Raw genomic sequence first — 9,870 nt, 5'->3', positions numbered from 1 at the left:
TCCTGGGCGCCTGGATGGCTCAGTAGGTTGAGCACCCGACTTCGGCTCAGGTCATGATCTCACGGTTTGTGAGTTCGAGCCCCACATCGGGCTCTGTGCTCTCAGTTCTGAGCCTGGAGCCTGCTTTGGATTCTGTGTCTCCCCGTCTCTCTGCTCCTCCCTCACTCACGCTCTGTCTCTCTCTGTCTCTCAAAAAATGAATAAACGTCGGGGCGCCTGGGTGACTCAGTCGGTTAAGCGTCCGACTTCGGCTCAGGTCACGATCTCGCGGTATGTGAGTTCGAGCCCCACATCGGGCTCTGTGCTGACTGCTCAGAGCCTGGAGCCCGTTTCAGATTCTGTGTCTCCCTCTCTCTCTGACCCTCCCCCGTTCATGGTCTGTCTCTCTCTGTCTCAAAAATAAATAAATGTTAAAAAAAAAAATTAAAAAAAATGAATAAACGTTAAAAAAAAGAAAAAGAAAAACATTATCATCCATCCGGGTGGTTAAGAAACCCAGGAGTTACTCTTAAACTTTTCCAATCATATATTTCTGCATTCATTCATTTAATAAATATTTATTGGGTGACCTCTTTGAGCCAGGCGTCATTCTAGCCTTTGGGAATACAAAACAAACAGGTTCGATCAAGTTCTGCCCAAATACCTCTATAATTTTTTGGTTTCTCTAGATCCTCATGGTCAACACACAAATTCTCTTCTCCCCACTTCTCTCCCTTTTCTGATTAAGTTTTACTCATGCTCTGTATCAGCTGAAAAGCCACTTCCTCCATGGGACTTCCCAGCCCCTCGGTCATGGTCAGGACCTCACGACTCGTTCTTCCATTCCACCTGCTCTGTACTTCCTCTAAGGGCACATCCAACCACATGGTGCTGAAATCATGCTGGTTCAATAGCCTGTGGTTCCCTGAGGATACTGACCCCTGGGCTTTGGTCACGGCCAGAAAGTAAGTCCTCGGATACTTTTTGAATAAATAGTGAGTAAATGAATTAAATGCCTCAACATAGAGTTGTTTCTTCCTCTGTAAAAATTGTACCTTTGAGAAAGCCAAACCCATATTATACTTTAAACTGGCCTGAAGTTAGCCCTGTCTGCTGAGGAGGTTCAAGGCCATTAGATGTTAACATTCTGTATTTCTAGTTTCCACTTCTAGGTTGGAAAAAATGAGCCACATATGGTTAGCTAAACTCATTTGTAAAAAGTTGGCATGTTCTCAAACCGCATTCAAAGCTTATGTCAGTTTTGAAGACACAAATAAAATATATTTTCTAGAACCTCCCCGTCTTTGGTTGAATTTTTGGAAAAGATCTCCCACGATGTGAAGTTCTGTAAACTATGTTCTAAGTTGAATCTGAATATCATGATTTGATTTGAATTTTCCCTATACCCTTTTTTCTTCAAGCCATGACACTTTAAGAAGCAGGAAAATCTTATTTATGTACAGACATAGGAAATATTTTAATTTTAAATTCCATAGTGCCATAGATAATAACATATGTTAATCTTAAAAGCAGTTGTCATGTCTTAGTAAAAATAAGTCTCTGAAAGATGCTCTGTAAAATGTTCTATGCCTACTCTTTAATAAGCATATAACTTTGATGAAGGTTAACAATCTCTATTCTCTGCTCACACTTCCTTTACTTTTATTATTTTTAATTATTAATAATGAATTTATTATTATATCTTGGATTTTATTGTTATGAATAAGCATCAAGTGAATCATAGCATGATCAACCTCAAACTATTGACAATAAGTACTTTGTGATTAAAAATGTTACATTTGTGGGGCACCTGGGTGGCTCAGTTGGTTGAGCATCCGACTTTGGCTCAGGTCATGATCTCAGGGTTCATGATTTCAAGTTCCATGTTGGGTTTTGTGCTGACCGCTCAGAGCCTGGAGCTTGCTTCAGATTCTGTGTCTGCCTCTCTGCCCTTCTGCCACTTGTGCTCTCTCTCTCAAATTAAAAAGATTTTTTAAAAGTTACATTTTTTTCAAGCATAACTCCCTAGCCATGATTGCCCTGAACCCTAACTTTCATAAAAATTTTAAATATTATGAAGTTTGACATAATAACCATAAATGTATTCAGTAGATTTGCCAAACTCTATATTGTACTCAACCAATAATTATGACAGAAGAAAATGAATTATTTTTGCTCTTTTTTCTTTACTTTGGAGCAATTTGTTTTTTCTGGATTTGGAGGTATGTCGTATGTCAATCACTGTCAAAGTCCACTTATGGAAATAAGCAAATTGTATTGATATTCCTTTATGGTGCTGTGGGCTGGAAACTGATCATTAAGATGTTTATTTTATAGTTGGGTACCGAGAGACAAAAAGTGATACGGAGTTGCCTGGTAAATTAATGTTTGTCCAACTTCCATTTGTACTGGCCACATTGCTAGGTGACTTTGAAATTTTTAATCTTCTTTTAATTTCTTACAACAACCCTGGAAAGTACTTCCATCATTATGAAGATAAAGGTAATTGAGGCTCAGAAAACATGTGCCTCCTACCTAAAATGAGAAAATTAGTCACTGGTTGATTAGATATGTCATACTCTTTCTGAAGTATCAAATTTGGGGCAGTGCTGAAATATTCTAGCAAGGAGAAATAACAGATTAGATGCTTAAGAATATCAACTTTAAGTATAACATCTGGAGCTAATGGAAATTGCGTGTTATCTCTTTGGGGCAGTTTTTTTTTTTTTTTCTTTTCTTTTCTGTTTTATTCTGTTTTGTTTTGCTTTTCCATAACCATTCACCATAGCAGTTGACAAAACAAGTGTGTAAAGATACCATTTTTAACACTTGGCCTTAAGATCCAAGAAGTGTCAATAAATAGCCAGACACAAGAAGTTAATGTCTGAAAAAAAATCTAAGAGAGTTAAGATATTAGGGGCACAAAAGTAGAAATTAGGTATCACTGAGGACATGAAGTGCTGAGAATAAATGTTAGAGCTTAAGGCAAGAAATGCATAGCTTACAGCTTCGAATGAGCAACTGAGACTCAGAGAAGACATTAAGGGCGATGGTGAATGAACAATTTGAAAGAAAATATGAACACAGTTTAATTTTACTGGAGCCAAGTTTCCGCATCAAAGTATACTGTGTGATTGAAAAAAAATATATATATACATATGGGACAAACATACAAGATAGTTTATTACTCCCACTTGTAGTGTTAAGTAGGAAGAATATTTACAAGCAAGAAATAAGTACAATACATTAATTTCCTGCTCCCGATTGCATCGGCTGCATTTTCTGACATAAGTTAGTCAATAGCATTTATTTAGTAACTGGTTCACTTTGGACTTTTTCCAAAGCATGTGTCAGCAAATCCAACTATTATTGCCTTTGACACAACGGAATTTAGTGGACCATATAACTGAAGGGTTTTAGGGTTGACCTAGCTGCGGGCATAACCCGATCCAGGTCTTCTACAATGCCACGGACCTGGTCCAACTAATCTCCCTTCATGGTGGCAAGAGGGATGAGGGGCGTCTGAGCTTGCACACAGTGCCCGGGATTTCCTCTGGTTGGGCCTACCTGAGGCATTTGTCAGTCCCTACAACAATCTTCGTGGCCACAGGGATCTGGTGGTGGATTGGCTGGGTCTGAGTAAAGAGGACTGGTCCCCACCCAGGAATTTTCCATCGTCAGGAGTAGGGAGAATGGTTCCCTGGGAAGCACAGATGACAAAACTCTACCAAGCTCCCTAAGCCCTCGATCTGACTATCCTCACAGAGGACTTACTTCCTTGGTTCATTGTTCCTTCATAAAACATGTGTTTGAGCACTTACGATGTGCTAGTGACTACAGCAAGGAGCAAGAAGACAAGATACCTGCCCTCACAAAGCTCAGGGTGAGTGAATGCGAACAGTCCCTTGTAGTCCTAAAGGCCCAAGGGGCTTGAGATGAGTTCCATCTGCCAAAAATGGAGGCAAATATAATTAACGATGCCTTTCAAAGTCTGACATTTGGTTGAGGCACATTACCTGTCAAAATAGAAAAAGGTGTAACACACTAACCTCTTGGTCTATTTTATGGCCAACTTTTCTTGCACATAGATTACTTTAGCTGGAAATGATACTCAGAAAAGGCCAATGTTGAAGGGGAAAAGGATCAAGTTCTGAGGCAGGAGTCCCTTTGGTAGGGCGAGCAGCACAGGGTTATTGGCATTTAGCCTTGTGTATCTGAAGAGAAGGCAAAAGGGAAGTGACATCAAATGCAAACTTTTAAAGTCATAATATTAATGAATGAAGTCCAAATATTAATTTTCTTCTACAATGCCTGACATGAAAGATTTGAGTAATTAACAGATGATGGCAGTCAACTTGCCCACTGGCAAATTTTATTATCTCCTTTGCAGCAGTTGCCTTCATTCTCCTTTCAGGTTTCCCCCCATTTACTTCATGGCTGAATGTGCCCCTTTTCTGGTACCAGATAAATACATCTTGAAGAATCAACATAAAAAATTCCAGGTGGTTCAGAAGTTTGTGAAGGTAGAGAAATACTAGATGATGCATCTGTGTCAAACATGAATTTTTGAGCTCAACTCCACAGAATGGTTCCAGGAAAAAAAAATCCAAGCAACAAACTCTTGGGTGATCCTTCAGTTTGCTTGAAAGAGGACATAGACGGATGGATGGATGGAATGCGATACTGTTTTTTTCCATTGGTTCTCAAGGAAGGCTCTGCTATGAAATATTGGCATGTTGGCTTCAACATCACACAGAGAAGCAAATACCTCTGTCACTTTGAGAGCTGACATCTCACCTTGCTAGCTCACCCTTTTCTAGGGTTGTGTTTTCATCTCTGAAAGGTGACAGTTCTCAGAAGGAGACACAAAACATTAATGCTGATGGATTTTCAAGAAGACAGCAAGACAAGTAACAATCTCTGTTGAATAGCATTGTCAAAGCAGTTTTGAAGTTCTTGTTTTGTACCTTTGTTTGTCTGTCACAATCAACAGGTGCTTTGAAAAACAGAAGCAACTGTTGAAGGAAGTTAAGAGAACATGAGGACTATATTTGTCTAGATTATCCTGATACCTTGAGTTGAATGCAAGATTTTGCTTTGACTTTGCGTGCAGTTTCTTGAAGCTACATGGTGTCTTATGGTATTCTTTAAAAACAGTCTTACCAGGTGCATGATGATTCTACAAACCAAATTCAGGAGGACAGGATTTAAAAGTAAGACTTCTAAAGCCAAAATAATTAAGTGCATATTTTAAGTCAGACTCTGGCCTAAGAGCTTCATGTACAGTATCTCAGGTAAACTTGGTAACGATCCGTGAGGACAGGATTATTATTTAACAGATAGGGAAACGGGATTAGGGATCAATAGCTACTATTGTTTGGTTTGTAAATGATGGCACTGGGGAGGGAGCCCACAACTCAGTGGCTCCAGAGCACACATGTCCAGGCCTATGCATTAGCCAATAACTTGGTTGGGGGAAAAGTTTGTAAATATTTTATCAATTACTTCCGGGAAAATGACCTCCCTTGATTCAAGCAATACTTTTGCTTTGCTTTGTTTTCTATTGGAAAAAAAGTAACCTACAACTAGATCTTGCAGCATTGTCTTCACTGTGTAAGAAAAAGCATACTTGTTTAAATTCAGGATTATGAAACTTATTTTTATTTTTGTAACATGAGATGTGTCAGGCTTCATCTATCTTGAGTGTTACAGTCTTATTGCAAAAAGACTCTGCTTTCTTTAGCTCACATTACTTTCACTTCCAGCCAAGTATTCCTACAGTGGAGATGGTCCTACCTCCCCATCCACCATTGAAATGAAGCAAGAGATTGCCCTATTTTCACAAGCATTTATTATTTCTGGGGTCTCACATTCATTTTTAGGCTTTCCCTTCCCTCTTCTTTGGTTTCTGAATTTCATTGGTTGCATGAGTATTCCCACATAAGTCAGTTAATGCCCTCTCCAAAGCAGGCACCAAGCTAGATGAGGCTAGAAGTGTGAGAGATGTATTGAGAAAGATGCCTGGGATGATGGGAAGGGAGCAGGAATAGGCAGGGCTGGCCTCTGGGTCACAATGCAGTATAACATCTGCTAAAGGAGGAGGAGTGGGAGGGGAAGAACCTCCCACCACAGTGTAGCTATGGGAAATTCTCAGCCAGCCAATAGGGGAGCTCAGACCCCCAGACCACCCAGAGAGGACTCCCACATGGGGTAGAAACAGCCAGGCCCCAAATCACATCATACTCAGCTCTTGGCCAGGAGCTTTCCAGGGACAGAGTGACCTTGACTAAAATACTTCCCCAGATTTGATGACCTTGTACAAAGCTGGTGGCCAACAGCTGCTGTCCTTGGAGAAGTTTCTCTTGAAGAAGATCTAAGCCACATTCACCCTTTGCCCTCAGCAAAAGTTCTCCTACAGGTTTGGAAAACAGCTGTTTCATGGCTTCCTTAGGACTTCTTAGGACTTCTTCCTTAGGACTCTTCCTTTTCCTGAGGGGAGACTTACAAAGGAACAGTTAGAGCAATAAACTATAGCCCTCACCATTGCAGTTCATACGGGGGCTGCAAGTGATACTCATTTTCTGTTCCCTCCACCATTTATTCTGAATTCACCTCATTATCACTCTCAGCTAACACTACTCCTGGGCTCAGTGGCTTACTTGGTGAGCCTAGTCCTTCCCATGAGACATCTGAACCCCTGGTAACCAAACCCTTCTTGGGCCAGGGTTGCTGCATGGGACTGCATTTCAAAATCACGATTGGGCAAGGGAATACCAAAAGGGGTTCCACACATTTTTCGTTCTGCCCCATAATGTGGCAGCAGCCCTGCCACCTCCTGCCGATCGAGGTGTAAAACGTGTTCCACAATAGAGACGTGTCTTCTGGCCTACTGGCTACTACAAAGGGAGTTCAAGTTACCCAGGAAGCAGTTATGGCTTGTTGCTCAATGGAACCCTTCCTGTGTCTTCTAGAAAGAGTGTGCCTCCTTTGGAGAACAGAATCTCTAACCCTGTAGAGCCCAGAATCACAGGAACAGAAAATACAAATTCCCCATAATAACCACTGGGCCATTGGTTGTTGGATGACTTCATTTCTCATGGCAAGTTCTCTCTTTAAGGGAGATCTCAGTGGCCTATACTACAGCTGCTGTACCAGTATTTGGTCTCCTACCTTCAGATGATTATGTATCCCCACATATTGTTATGTAACTTGTAGTGTTTTCCTATTGAAGGAGAATCTATCCCCACCCCTTTGACATCAAGCTTGGTCATGAGACTGGTTTTAGCCAATGGAATGTGAATGAAAAATTTTATGTCATGTCTGAGCAGAAGCTTTAAGAGACACCACGTGGTTCAGTGAGTCTTTTTCTCTCTGCCACAAGAACATATCCCAGTAGGGGCTAGATCTTAGAATGGAGAAGATCCATAGAGCAGAGCTCTACACAGCTCATCCACAACCAACCCAATTAATGCATGCAAGAAACTAACCTTTTTTGTTTTAAACCACTAAGAATCAGAGGTTATTTGTTACTGCAGGATAACCTAACAAGATATGACTAATAAATTGTACATTTTTTTAATCTGTGATACTGTGCTGGTCTCTGGCAAGTTTCCTTTGTCCCACTTTCTGATTTTTGTGTCTCCCTGGCTGTTTCTAACTAACAGATGTCTGCTCATTAACGCCTCTAACTGTTGTTCTTCATGTTTCTGAGAGGTCTGGATTGGCTACATCAGAAGCATCTGGATATAGTCTTTAAAAACACACGACTCATTGGCTGCATGTACAGAGGTTGTGACTCAAAAGATGTGATTCAGTAGTTGTTTTTATTTAGTATGGGTTCTAGAATCTGCATATTTTTAAACGTATGCATGTTTCAATAAATTCAGGAATTAGTTGTATGCTATGGTCCAAACTTTTCAATTTGCTGTAAGCTAATCATCTTTATTGGTCTCTTGAACTTAAATATACGATAACCTTTATTTCTTACCCTTAACCTTGCGTTGGACAATAGCCTTTGTATCCAGATTATTTTAGTGCCATTCCTTTATCCTTCATTCGCAGCCTGGTCAAATTAAACCAGCAACTCAGACCTACTATTGTTCGAAGTATGCATTGAATTTCTCTTTGAAAGAAGTGTGTGTGTGCGTGTGTGTGTGTGTGTGTGTGTCCATACATGGACATATATGAACAAAAACATTCATAGTTTAAGGAAATTGTTTTCTGCTGAAAAAAATGTAATTTTGAAATGAAATAGTAGAGCTAATTATCTGGCTGGAAAAAGGCGCAGGCTCGATTTAGGTCAAAAGTAACAGAGAAATTACTGATACAATTATTCCTAGTAACTTTCTCATAAATGCCTACTCGCATTAACACATGCATAAATCCCCTCACGTGACTATGTTACTTGGAATGAGATGACTGTCTAAATAAATCCTTAAAGCACTCTTTGTTCAGTGATATGACAACAGAAATAAGGAAAATGATTGAAGGCAAAGTTACATGAAATCAAACACCTGTGACAAAAATGAGGGCCACCGTCATCACAAATCAAAGATATACCTTCCTATTCCATCACACCCATCCCCCCACCTCCACCACTCTTAGTCTGTCTTAAATTCTTAATGATTTTTCATAAACCATGCCATTTGAGTAAGCTTTGTTTATTTTTTTTTTTTTTGATTGATGTGCTTGAAGAAAGCACAGAGAGTAAAATGCTTGGAAACACTGCACAGGCTTAGGATGCTTACTACTATGATGTGAAAAGCTCCACCCAGGCAAGCCTTTGCTTTCATTCATGTTTCTGGATATCTCTGCTCTGGTTAGTGCCCTGAGTTTCCAGGTATCTTTATTTTGTTTCACAAAGATGGTATATGCAGTGTCTGAATGTCAACTCAAAATATTCAGAAAAAAAGTAATAAATGTAAAAAAAAATACTTTTGACTGAGTGACAAGTTGTCGATGGAATTAATGCCAGAATCAGAGTCTCATGTTCTGTTGGATGCTTTCTGGCTCTATCCACTGTGGTCACATAATTGTCCTAAGTCCTCAACTGAAGAGGGAAAGAAAAAAAAAACATTCCTTATTGTTCCTGCTGGAATGTCAAATTTGTGACAAATATAATGCTATAAAAGATATGGCACAGAGAATTATGAAACCTTACCTTGAATTTCATTGTTATAAAGGCAATCCAGCCAAAATTAAGGTTAAAAAAAAAGTTTAAATAAACATGTCTGGAAAGGTAGACTAAACAGTCTCCGAAAATTCATATAGTGAAAGATACATTTTTGTCATTCATATCAAAGAAAACCAGTGGGATATTTCTAACAATGTTTCTTCTATTGATGAATGAACATAAATGGGGAAAACTCTAGAAAAATCTCTTTTAAAAATTCTCATTGACATGTCCTTTTTCTTCAGAAAAGAGTCACCATTAACAACATAGAAAAAGGCCCCAGAGTCATTTCCTATATGATCCATTGAGTTTCAAAACTGAGATTTCTTCTATTTTAAAACGTCTGTTCAAACTTTCCTACATAAAACTTAAGAACCTTACATTTAAGAATTTTACATATTCTGGGGTGCCTGAGTGGCTCAGTTGGTTAAGCCTCTGACTCTTGATTTCGGCTCAGGTCATGAACTCAGCTCAGGTCATGAACTCATGGTTGGTGACATCGAGCCCTGGACCAGGCTCTGTGCTGACAGCAGGGAGTCTGCTTGGGATTCTCTCTCTCCCCTTCCTTCTGCCCCTCCCCTGCTCATGTTCTCTGTCTCAAAAATAAATAAATAAACATGATGTGCCTGGGTGGCTCAGTCAGTGAAGCGTCTGACTTCTCAGGTCATGATCTCGCAGTTCGTGGGTTCAAGCCCCGCGTCGGGCTCTGTGCTGACAGC

The sequence above is a fragment of the Panthera uncia genome (genome assembly GCF_023721935.1).
Source record: "Panthera uncia isolate 11264 chromosome C1 unlocalized genomic scaffold, Puncia_PCG_1.0 HiC_scaffold_3, whole genome shotgun sequence".
In the NCBI taxonomy this organism is placed as follows: Eukaryota; Metazoa; Chordata; class Mammalia; order Carnivora; family Felidae; genus Panthera; species Panthera uncia.
The sequence above is the reverse complement of the archived record's forward strand: the minus strand, read 5'-3'. Positions refer to the sequence as shown.